This window comes from Mus pahari, chromosome 1, assembly GCF_900095145.1.
Source record: "Mus pahari chromosome 1, PAHARI_EIJ_v1.1, whole genome shotgun sequence".
Classification (NCBI taxonomy): domain Eukaryota; kingdom Metazoa; phylum Chordata; class Mammalia; order Rodentia; family Muridae; genus Mus; species Mus pahari.
The window spans coordinates 80,524,717-80,536,948 of NC_034590.1; the positions used below are offsets into that span (position 1 = coordinate 80,524,717).

Here is a 12,232-nt window from a genome sequence, read left to right on the forward strand (position 1 = left end):
GATTTCCTTGCAGATGGAGGCTCTCCCCCAAGCCCCGCCCACTTCCTGCAGGAGTTCTCCCAGCTGGGCTTCCGCCTCTGGCTCTCTGCGGCCCTGGCCTGCCCCCTGGCAACCATGTGTGTCCTGGTCCTGGCTTCTCATAAGCCACAAACAATGAGAATAGGACCCACTTCCCCAGGTTCGCCGTTCAGGGATGTACTGAAGATTCAAGAAGTTCCCAAGAGCAGCCGATTTGAAGGGATTGTTGCAAGAATGCACTGGGCTTGTTCCGGCTATTTCCATGGCTGCTTCCAAGGGGAAGGATCACAGGGCAGACTCAAAGCAGGACCCCACCTACAAGGGAAATTGGAATTGGATGTCTACCCGCAGAGTTTGAGGGTCTGGTGTAGCCTGACTATGCAGCTCTGCAATTCTTTGTCTTGCTCTTTGAAACAGTTTGTACGTCCAGCCTTTCTGTCCAGCTCTCGGTGAATAAAACCGGATGCTGAGACCTGAGCCATGCACTTTGGTTCCTTTCCTTGGCACTCTAGGAAACTTTCCTTGACATCTCTCCTGATGCCATCTAAAGCTCAGGCCACAACATCTTCAGTCTGACTGATTTGGGGTCTGAATCCTTCACGTGTCACTAGCTATGCGACTTCGGTCACACTGACTTGGAGGCTGGACAATGAAAGATTGGGGTTAGATGGTGCTGGCTCCCCATGGTAGGCGATGGACGTTTACTAGTCTGTGAGCGAGCACATAGAGGCCTGGACAATAACAAAATATGCTCTAACCACAGCAGCTAGGACATATGAGAACATGAGCAAAATTGCATGTTCTTATGGAGTCTATAGCAAGACAGGATAGTGTTACAATGTACCATGTCACAGCCACCCCCAGGTCCCTTGGGGAAGGCCTTCTGGGGAGATGGATGCTTTGGCCTGGATAAAAAAAAGGCTGGGCCAAGTAGTTTGTGTAAGTACTTGAGATTCCTGGGAGTTGAACATCCACTCAAAAGGGAGACTCGACTTGGGGTCAGCAGGTCTTCAGGATGATGGGAGCTTGGCTCAACTGGGTCTTCTAAGAACCAGGGTCAGCAGTCAGGCTAGGCCTAGAGGTTAGCCCATGTCTGTGAAGTGGGTTGGGGGGCTGCCTTTAAGGATCCGGGGGGATTAGGGGATTCTCTGGAAGATGAAATTGATGGGGCATGTGACCTCAAGTCCATGAATTCCTCAAGTCCTCAATTCACTGTCACCATGGAGAGGTGAGGGTGGGGTGTTAGGTAAAGAATGAGGGGAAGTAAAGGAGATTCCCAAAATTGAGGCAGAGTACTCAAGCGATCTTTAGTCTTTGGGCTGGCATGTGAGGAGGCCGTAGAGAAAGACCAGGGAGAGGGAGTAACTGGCAAAGTTATCATGAATTATTAATTAATTAGCACAGCCTTGCAGAAGTCCCTTCCTGCCCGGGATTTAAATCCCAAGCTCCACTCCCTCCTTTGCCTCCCTGCAGTTTGCTCTCTTAGGCTGAAGAGTCATGAGTCTTGTTTGCCAACTATTTCCAGCTTTCTCCCCTTCCAGGCACATGACAGGATTGCTCTTCTTGGCTCCCTGTAGCTAGCTGGAGACAGAGTGACAATTTATGGCTGGTGGATTGTGCATGGGAGGGACATACATCATCCCTGGGCCAGTGTATTTCATTGCTAGTGCAGGGCCTTCCAGGACTCTCTTCCTGCCAGTGGTGTGGACGTCGTTCAAGATGGCGGCTGCTCTTTCTACAGTAAGTGAAACTGACCTCTAGTGTGGACAGGGATGAGGAAAACACTGCTCTGCTGTTATAATGCAATTTCTATTCACAAAATGCCACTGCAGACCTGGGTCTCCTGTCTATTCCCACAATCATGCTGATTTTCTTTCTTAAAGGTTCTGGGCCTTCTAAGTGAATTTCTCCCTCTCTCCCTCTCTTCTCCCTTCTTCTGTCCCTCACTCCCTTCCTCCCTCTTTTTTTCTCATGCAGATACATGTGTAGGTACACATGGATGTCTCAAACTGAAGTTGGGTTTCTTTCTCAATTGGTCTCTACCTTATAAATTGAGGCAGAGTCTCTCACTGAACCAGGAGCTCATAATTCTAACTAATCTAGCTATTCGGCTTTCCTGGAGGGAATCCTGTGTCTACCTCCTGAACGCTGGGGTTATGGGTGGTCAGGATACCTGCCTGACTTTATGTGGGTGTTGGGATCCACACCCTGCTCCTCATGTTTGTGTGGTAAGTGTTTTATCCACTGAGCCATCTCCCACCACTACCACTCCCCCCCCTTTTTTTTACCTGGTTATCATCATTCAAGCATGCATACTTGGGCTTAGTTCCCATTCTTGAGACCTTTAAAGTTCTTTCTTCATTGACCGTGGAGAAAGGTGGGCTCCTCTCAAGAAAGACTGGAAGGTAGAGATGGAGAGAGGGTAGAGAGTGTGTGGTGGCTGACATCCAAGGTGGCTCATGTCATCTCTTCTTCCTTACCCACGCCCCGTGCATGCTGCTCTTCATCTGGTAGGGCTGACCTCTGTGATGGCGGTGATGGAGTGTGACGGCAGCGGTGGCATGTGGCTTCAAAGACTGGGTGATGAATGACATCTGTGTTGGCTTTGGTCATCCTTCCCACCTGGAATGGTTTGCTTTGTGGGAAGCCATGTCATAAGAAGCCATGTCGACCATCTTAAGATAGGTGCTTCAGACCCAAACAAACCTCTGATGATTGTCTAACCCTTGATGATAATCTCATGAGAGACCTTGTGCTAGACCAACCCCGCTACACCACTCCTGAATTCCTGACCCCATAATAAATGTGTGTTATTTTAAGTTACTGAGTTTAGAAGGAATCATCATATAACAATAAACAACGGACACAAGGAACGTGGCTGGGAGATTAAAGTGTGGAAGGATAATGATGGCAAGTCTCTGCTTAGCCCAGATGTATCTCTTGTTTTGGGATAGACTTAGCCACCATGGCATGGCTGGTGGTTCCAAGGGCCAGGTTTCCCTGATGGCCTTGTGAAGAGCTGTCTAGGGTTAGCACTTCTCTCAGGAGAGAAGGAGGCCAGCAGTAACACATTTTAGTGCATAGCCCTTAAAAAACACCTTCTTTTGTTGCTAATGTCTCACAGGAGCCAGGCTTGCCTTGAAATTGCTATTTCCTCAAACTTCTGTTCTTCCTGCCTCTACCTCCTTAATGTCAGGATTTCAGCGTTCTGCCACCATACTTGATTTATCCCATGCTGGGAATAGAACCCAGGGCCTTGTGTGTGTGGATCAAAACTCCAACTGAGCAACAGCTGCAGCAGCTTCAAGGTGAGTCGAGAGACTTGCTCAAGCCTGTCCTGTGTTTTAAGGACTTTCAAGCACAAGACGAAGCTATTTTACAAAGAAACATTGACACGACAGCCATATTCCCCTGAGTATTGTTGGGTGTGACACACAGAGACAAAGCCTATATGACATCATCAGTGTCTCATGTGCCAGTGATGGGGCTGACAGGGAAGACCAGCCTCTGAAACTAGAGCCCCACAGAGCCACATACATCCATTATAAGCAAAGGCAGCGAGTGGGATACTCCCACTGGAGTGACAGCTTACCATGTTAAGGGGGAGTGTGAGCTGGAGAACCTGGAGTTATTGTTTAGACCCCCCAGTTATGCTTGTAGCTTGCAGAGCATGAGAAACCTGTCATCTAGACATAACCGTGAACACTGCCTCCTACTGCTTAAGCACTTCTCACATCAAGGACAGACAGATATGGGCCAAAAGGTAGGAGTTCAGTTGCAGCAGGGTGTGATGGCACATGCCTTTCATCCCAGCACTTTGGAGGAAGAGACAAGTGGATCTCTTTGAGCTCAAATCAGCCTGCTCTACATAGTGTCAGGTCAGCCAGGGCTGCACAGTGACCCTATTTCCTTTCTCCTCCAGCTAGACAGGAAGTTCAAGGAGCCTGATATATCGCATATGTAGGGCTCCCAGTGTGGGGAAATAAAGGGGTGGGAGAGAATCCACGTCCCACCAGAGTTCTGGGTGTTCTGGGCAGGTGGACTCTGGAGACTGCTTCGTGCTCTCCACACAGCCTCGGGTGGGTGTCTGACTGTGGAAAGCCACGGAACCCCAGTCCTCAGGGGATGGAGAGGGAGCAGTCAGAGGTCTGTGGGCCTCACAGAGGCCAGAGATAACAGGTTCTCAGTCTCGGACATCCCAGACATCGCTGTATGTTGCAGAAGAGCTGAGAACGAACTGGGGGCCCAGGGGTCAGCTCTGTTAGCCCCGGGGCCAAAGGGAGAAGAGGGCAGGGGGGAGAGGGGGCACTGAGTGGTTCCCATGTGGGTGAGAGTCCTTGGTCTGGTCCGTGGCTGGAGCGCAGGAAGGTCTTCCGGTGGGAGATTAGACTCGGCTCTTTTAGAGGAAAGCCCATTCTATGGTTCAAGCATGGGGGTCTTGATGAAGAGAGGCAGTCTTTATTGTAGAAAGGCAGAGAGAAAGAGAGAAGGTAGAAAGAGAGAGACTGGCCATGGCCACGTGGAGAAAAGGAGGAAGGGAGGGGGAGAAGGAGAGCTAGAGATGAGAATGAGAGGTAAGAGCTAGAGAGAGAGGAGGGGCCAAGCAGCCCTTTTATAGTGGGCGGGGCTATCTTGCAGTTGCAGGGTGGCTGTGGGGAGGAGCATACCTGGCTACTGTCAGGTAACTGTGAGGGTGGAGTCTAGCCAGAATGCCAGGAGTTTGGGGACATGACTGATAGTTACAGGATTAAGGAGTTGGTGGCTCTGTGGTGTCAGGCTGGGAGCATGTCTGTCTGGGAGCATGGCTCACTGTTCCGTCCCATCTCTTGTAGAGTTTCTACCGGGTTTTTGGAGTAAGTCTCGCTTGACCAGAAAACAGGCTGCCTTCCAAGGACCTACAGTGACTATAGTTAACATATTGTTGCAAATTGCTAGGACAGTTTTCACATAAAATAGTAAATATGTAAAGTAATGGACATGAAACTTACTTTGATGTAGCCATTCCACAATGCACTCTTAGATCAAACCTCATGCTATATGTTGTGAATGCATACACTTTTTATTGACCGAATTATTCCATGATAAAGAGGTGGACAGATGATGAAATATCAAATCCTGTAAAATATAAATAGAACATATTATAAATACAATATAAACACAAATATAAATAAAATCATTAAAAACTGAACTTAACAAAACGTATCTACTCTCCATCTGACTCTGGAGTAATTAACACAGGCACATGATATTTTGGAAACGTTGTAAAGTGGATATTATTTGAATCTCACAGGTGAAGAGCCAGGCATTACATAACTTGCTTCTTCTGAGGTGGAAGCAGGGGCCACACAGGTAGGTGACAGCCACCCTGGAAGGCACAGTCCTCTAGTGCCCCCATCTGACATAGAGCATCTAACTTGAGTTATATTGTGCACTCCTGAAGCTTGGAGCTTGCCTTAGCTGGGCAGGTCCCCTGGAAGGAAGCCCTTGCCACGGCTGGGCCCAAGGCTCTTGGTTGAGGGCACTGACATGCTTTTATCCACAGAGTCAGCAAGTGTGGGCGATTAATAATAGCCATTAGTGGGGTGCATTTGAGGCCAAGCGTGAGCCTCTTGCACTTCAGCTTTTCACAGCTCTGTGCAGGAGCAAAGAGGAGTCGAATTCCTGGAGACAATCTAATCACAAAAGGTGACCCCGTGGCTTTAACCCTTGTATACAAGCCAGGCATGGTGGCGCACGCCTTTAATCCCAGCACTTGGGAGGCAGAGGCGGGCGGATTTCTGAGTTCGAGGCCATCCTGGTCTAAAAAGTGAGTTCCAGGACAGCCAGGGCTATACAGAGAAACCCTGTCTCGAAAAACAGGAAAAAGAAAAGACTTGTATGCTGTTGCAGAAAGGAGAGATGGTGAAGGACTATCTTAGTCAGGGTTTCTATTCCTGCAGAAACACCATGACCAAGAAACAAGTTGGGGAGGAAAGGGTTTATTCATCTTATACTTTCCACACTGCTGTTGATCACCAAAGGATGTCAGGACTGGAACTCAAGCAGGTCAGGAAGCAGGAGCTGATGCAGAGGCCATGGAGGGATGTTCCTTCCTTGCTTGCTTCCCCTGGCTTGCTCAGCCTGCTTTCTTATAGAACCCAAGACTACCAGTCCAGAGATGGTACCACCCACAAGGGGCCCTCCCTGCTTGATCACTAATTGAGAAAATGCTTTACAGCTGGATCTCATGGAGGCATTTCCTCAACTGGAGCTCCTTTCTCTGTGATAACTCCAGCATGTGTCAAGTTGACACACAAAACCAGCCAGAACAAGGACAATATGAATATACTTAATTCTATTAGACTGTTTTTAAAATTGACTACAGTGTTTGTTGTTGTTGTGTGTGTGTTTGTTTGTTTTTGTATTTTTGAGACAGGGTTTCTCTGTATAGCCCTGGCTGTCCTGGAACTTGCCTTAAAAATTAACAAAACAAAAAACAGAACAAAAACCATTGTTCATTATTTATTGTATGCATACATGTTGGAATGCAGGTGCTTTAGCTGTGTGTGTGTGTGTGTGTGTGTGTGTGTGTGTGAGTGTTTGTGTGTGTAGTTCAGAGGACAACTTTATGGAGCCGAAAGTCTCCTTCCATTATGTGGCCTTGGGATGGAACTCAGTCTTGGTGACTAGAGTCTTTATGTGATGAACCATCTCACCAGCCCCACGTTGATAAATGCTATGTTGTATGTGTGAATTGTACAAGTAAATACTAAAGAATAAAAAGAGGGGACCCAGAGAATCACCAATATCTAGGATAAGAGATCTATGGAAGGATGTGCCTGTTCGAACTGTGGAGGGATAGGAGTGTGCAAAACCGTGGGCACGGGAAGGAAAGAGACCCTCTCTGGGGCTTCTCCTTGTCCTCTCCCATGGTGCCAGAGAGCTGAGAAACTCCAACACAAATGATACAGCCAAAAGTGCCTGCAAGATTCATGCTTTCCTAGTGACATGTCAAACACGGATGTTACAAATAACAAATGAGCTGTGCTGACTCGGGGCCAGAGTGAGTCTTACAATCTTAGCTTTGCTTGCTCATCCCTAAATCTAAACACTGCTCTTCATAAAACTGTCTGACAGTTTCATTCACAGAAGGAAATCCTAAAGATCAAAATGAGGTTAAACCAGTCCACATTTATCTTGTTAGGCTGTCTCATGTGGCCCAGGCTGGCCTCATACTTGCTCTGTAGTGAGGACAACCTTGAACTTTAGTGTACCCTGCCCCCATCTCCTAAGTCCTACAATTACAGGCATGTGCCCCTCGCTTTGGCTATCACACTGTTGTCACAGTGTGATAGACCCCAGGGAACTGGAATTTCCCCAGGAATCTCATGCTGGAGAAAGGAAGGGCCAAATCCTAGTGCCAGCCAGAAGAGGAACTTGCCTGCCAGGAAGAGATGTCACACCGGGGGACGTCTTGTCAAACCACCTTGCAGGATGGCCAGGAGTCGAAACAATGGCAGACTGACCCCTGGGCCAGGATTGCTGAGTCTGCAGACCCATAGCTGTCTATTAGCATGTAAACCACATGCTAGTACCCTGACCGCAGATGAGGGTAGTCACTGCATCCTTTTAGTTGTCATCTTCCCAACTGTGGTTATAGTGAGTGAAGCTCCTCTTTTCACTGTCATTTTTGACCTATTGATGACAAGTATTTGTTCCTAGCTTATTAGGGCTTCCAGTCAAGGCTCTGACCCCAACTGTTCTGGCAACACGTGGACACAATGTCCCTTATGGTCATCATTTCTTGGCCAAGGAGAAATTCCAAATGAACTATCTCCTGTCTGTCTGTCTGTCTGCCTGTCTGTCTGAGCTACACTTAGAACTGCAGCAAATCACAGGAAGCAAACAAGGGGTGTCAACCTAAGACCCGACAACTTAGAACATCAGCCTCTTTTCTTCTCCTGGGGCTCACCTGTGGGCTCCCAGGTTCTCAGAGAAAGCTCCTTCGAGAGGCTTGACGATAGTATGGGAATGAGTTGCGAGTCGTCTACGTCTGAAAGCATGTGACTGCCAGGACTTTGGAAATTCTTATACCTTTCCAAGACTCTGAGATGTACTTAGCGGTCCCTCTTCAGTCTAACTAATGGGGTTTCCCAACCCCCTAGACAAGGCACGAGGCATGCCCCCTACATACCTTTTGACATGCTATCCCATCAAAGATTAAAACGTGACCCCTTGGGTTAGGAAAATGTTTCATTCGGTAAAGTATCTGCTGTGTAAGCAGGAGGGCCTGAGCTTGCATTCCCAGCACCCACACAAAGAGCCATGCACGGTGGAACATTACAGTTCTCCTGTGTGGTAGCGCTGATGAGGCAGAGACAGGAGGATCTCTGGGTCTTGCTGACAAGCTGAGTCAGTAGTGAGCCGCAGGTCCATTGAGACAGCTCATCTGCTGGTTTGAATGAGAAATATCCCACATAGTCTCATTCCTTTGAACACTTGGTTCCCAGATGGTGGTGCTGTCTGGGGGGATTATGAAGAAGCCTCTCTACGGGGATGTGCTTGCTGGAGGAAGTATGTCCCTGAGGGCAGCTCTGGAGCGCTTATTGCCCTACCCAACTCCCTTTTGTGTAGATGAAAGTGTGGCTTCCCGATACATTTTTTTAATGCCTTTTCTGCTATGGGAGTCTGTCTTTCCATAACTGGGTGCTAAAAATAGACCTCTTCCTCCCCTAAACTGCTTTTAGATATGATATTTTATCACAGCAAAAAGTAACTGACACACCCTACCTCAAAAATAAGGTGGGAGGGAACTGAAGGATTGGGCACTCAATATTGACCACCAGCCTCCATATGTACTTGCATACATGAGGAGAGAGAGAGAGAGAGAGAGAGAGAGAGAGAGAGAGAGAGAGAGAGAGAGAGAGAGAGAAGAGAGGGGAGGGGAGGGGGAGGGAGAGAAAGATATGCATGCACACAAGCACATGCCCACACACTAAATAAATAAATAAATAAATAAATAAATAAATAAATAAATAAATAAATAAAAGGCACCCCCCCCTTTCTTGGTTTTTACAGACTTGCTCACTCCCTTCATCCTTCCTTTTTCTTAGAGAGGAAAGGCTTCCGCATTACCCTCCCAGACTGTCGTTTGCATCAGGGAAGACCCTGACATGCTGAGTTTGGTTTCATACACCGTCTCTTCTCTTCAGCTCTTGGTGCATCTTGCATGTGAACCCCAGAGCTGTCTTCTTGTCTTTGTCCTGTAAACGAATCACCCTGCTTCTGTCACGTGCCCTTTGCCAAGATTTCTCATATTCCAGTTTGCCTTAGTCTGTGGTCTCTAGGTTCTCGCTGAATTCCTTTCTCTGAGAGCTCTCCCAGATAAATCACAGCTATCATGTCAACCCTGCACCTCTCCCAGAATAGCATGAGGCAGAGTTAGCCAGGCCTTGGGAGAGCATCCAGGAAACCTGTGTGTTATAGATGAGAAAACAAGCCCTTCTGCCTAGAGGACACGAGACTCATCCAAGGTCTTGGCTTTGAGTTGGGGCCAGAAATAAACTCGTCTGTCTTCGTGGCTTTCTGCTTTTCTAGTACCGACCTGCTGCCTCCTTCTTCAGGCTTTCAACAAACCCTTTTTTTGGCCTTGATCTTTCAGGTGTCACATCCATAGAGGCAGGCTATGGACTCAGCCTTGCCTGCAGTGTCTGATCCAGAGCTGTAGAAGAAAGCTTGGCCAAAGGAATGCAGATGATAGTGAGTAGCTCGCTTGGTAGTGCCCAGAGGAAATGACTTCTACTGTCAAATCATAGTTTGAGAATGCATCGTGTGAACAAATAGTATCGTGGTAGACTTCACTCTGAACCTGAACTTGGTGAAGGTTCACGGCCATCGGAACTGCCGTCCTCCCTGTCTGTCTTCTGGCAAGAAAACTGTTTTGTTTTTGTGGCTTTGGGTGGTGTTTTTCTCATCAACGGGGGCTGATTCCTGACTGAGTTCCAACCAACACTGCCGGCTGTACCCTGAGAGTTCTGGGGGAAAGAAGATAATGACACCATCTACTAAGCTTCTTCCCAGGCACACTCAGTGGAGTTCTGGTGACAGCCAGGAAGCCCTTATTAGTCTCTTGTTTACTGAGGATGCTATGTCCCAGAGAGGGTTAGTACTTAACTCAAGGCCACACAGCCAGTAAGTTATTACAGACAGGGAAGTTGCTGAAGTGCTCGCCACACAAGCATGACATCCTGAGTTCAGCTCCCTAGAACCCATGTTTTTTGTTTTGTTTTGTTTTTAATTGTGTGCAGTGCCCTGTGTCTTGTGATCTCAGCGCTGGGGAAGCAGAGAAGAGAGGTGGATCCTTGAGTCAGATTAACAGAATTTGTGAATTTTATGTCTACTGAGAAACCCTGAACCCTGTTTCAATAAATGAAACAAGCCGCCCGGCGCCAGCTCTAGCCACACACACACAGGTGGATATATATACCCACAGACACACACTCCCACTTAAAACAGCCCTGTCTTACCATTAAGCACATGGTTTCTGTCTCTGTTACTCACTGCGTTGGTCTGAAGTTGAGGCTTCACTAGTTATGAGAACTTGATCGTTCCTTCGACCACTCTTTTTCTTCATGTTTAAAATTGGAAATCAACTAAGTCTCATCAGAATGGTGGCTGATTAAATGGGTCCATTATGCGTAAAGTTCTCAACCATGCATCTGATGGGCAGTGAGTTCTTAGTATGGTTGGCACAGTGTGCGGTCAGTCTGCCCTCATCTCCAATGGGAAGTCCCCCAGGAGCTCAAGGGGAGATTGATTTCAAATGCCGTCATGCCGAAATGACCTTTGAGACTACCCAGGTTGCCTGTTCACTTAACTTCATTTAAGAAACCATAATACTCGAAGATAATCCTACGCAATCATCTCTATGACTCATGGTAATTAGGCACACTAGGTCAGTGATCCGTATAAATAGTTGAATTTATTATTATGTTTGTGTAACCAAGAGACATTTTAAGATGGTCTTTTGTTTTTATTGGTATTCTTTAGTGTTTACAACACATCTATGCCATCGCATCTCTGTTATAGGTACTGTTTAATTCCAGTCGCATGCCCCAGCAGTGACTCACAGTGAGAGACAAAAATAGGAAAGAAATATATTAGACATAGCACTTGGGAAATGGGTGAGGGGAGATGGGATGCAGCATAAAAGTGCTAATTTCCTGATTGATACTGCCTAAAACTGGATTATAATAAGATAAGAGGGGGTTTTAGTCTCGAACTAGTATTCTAAATAACGTTTGTTCTTGTTGTTTTGTTTTGAGACAAGTTCTTACCTTGTAGCCCAAGCTGGTCTCAAACTTCCAATCCTGCTTCAGCCTCTTGAATGTTGGGATCGCAGGTATACATTACCATCTATGGCTAAGAAACAATTACTGTGGAAAAGAAATAAAGTCAAGAAATTCTGTTACCTTAGTGTTTTTAATCTGCTAAATAAAGATTAATTGATTTTACCATATATATGATATATATGTATATCTTTAAGTAGTGACTCAACTCTTTCACAGGGTTTTCATATCAGATATTTACATTACCATTCATAATAGAAGTAAAATTACAGTTATGATGTAGCAATGAAATAATCTTATGGTTGAGGGTCACCACAACATGAGGAACTGTATTAAAGGGTGGCAGCATTAGGAAGGTTGAGAACTACTGCATTAGAGTTTGATCCCTTTATGATCTCTTCCATTCATTTATCAATTAATCCATCTATCAATTTATACTCTATTCATTCATCCATCCATTCATAATGAATTATTTGCTTTTTCTTTCTTACTCACCTACCTACTCATCTATGCACATAAAGAAAAACAAAATAATGTTTTCTTATGCCAGCTATGTTACTTTGGGGTGGTATTATATGGAAGATTCAAGACTTTTTCTTTGTTTACTTTAATATTGTTAGAATTACTTATAGTAGGTATATAATGCTTTTATAAAAGCAGAAAGAGAGAGAGAGAGAGAGAGAGAGAGAGAGAGAGAGAGAGAGAGAGAGAGAGAGAGAATATCAATGCTCCTGAATTTCCCACAACATTTGGGTCTCCCTTTTGTACATTCCACATTGTCCATAGCCAAAGGCCCTTAGGCTCATCCAATAACTCAGTAAATAATGGCCTCATCCCTAGACCCTGCTGAGGTCACACAGCAGTCCTCAGTGATGGAGACCTTGAGT

At 46.4% G+C, this 12,232-nt stretch overlaps 1 long non-coding RNA gene across 1 annotated transcript; it reads right to left on the bottom strand.

Annotated features, from left to right (window-relative positions):
- Positions 1–698: 698 nt before the first annotated feature.
- On the bottom strand, positions 699–10,741 carry LOC110316051. Its single transcript, XR_002380245.1, has 4 exons — positions 10,524–10,741; positions 5,007–5,133; positions 2,307–2,653; positions 699–1,753 (listed from the first exon to the last, which is right to left on the bottom strand). It is a non-coding gene; the product is annotated as an uncharacterized LOC110316051 (long non-coding RNA).
- Between the last annotated feature and the right edge of the window lie 1,491 nt (positions 10,742–12,232).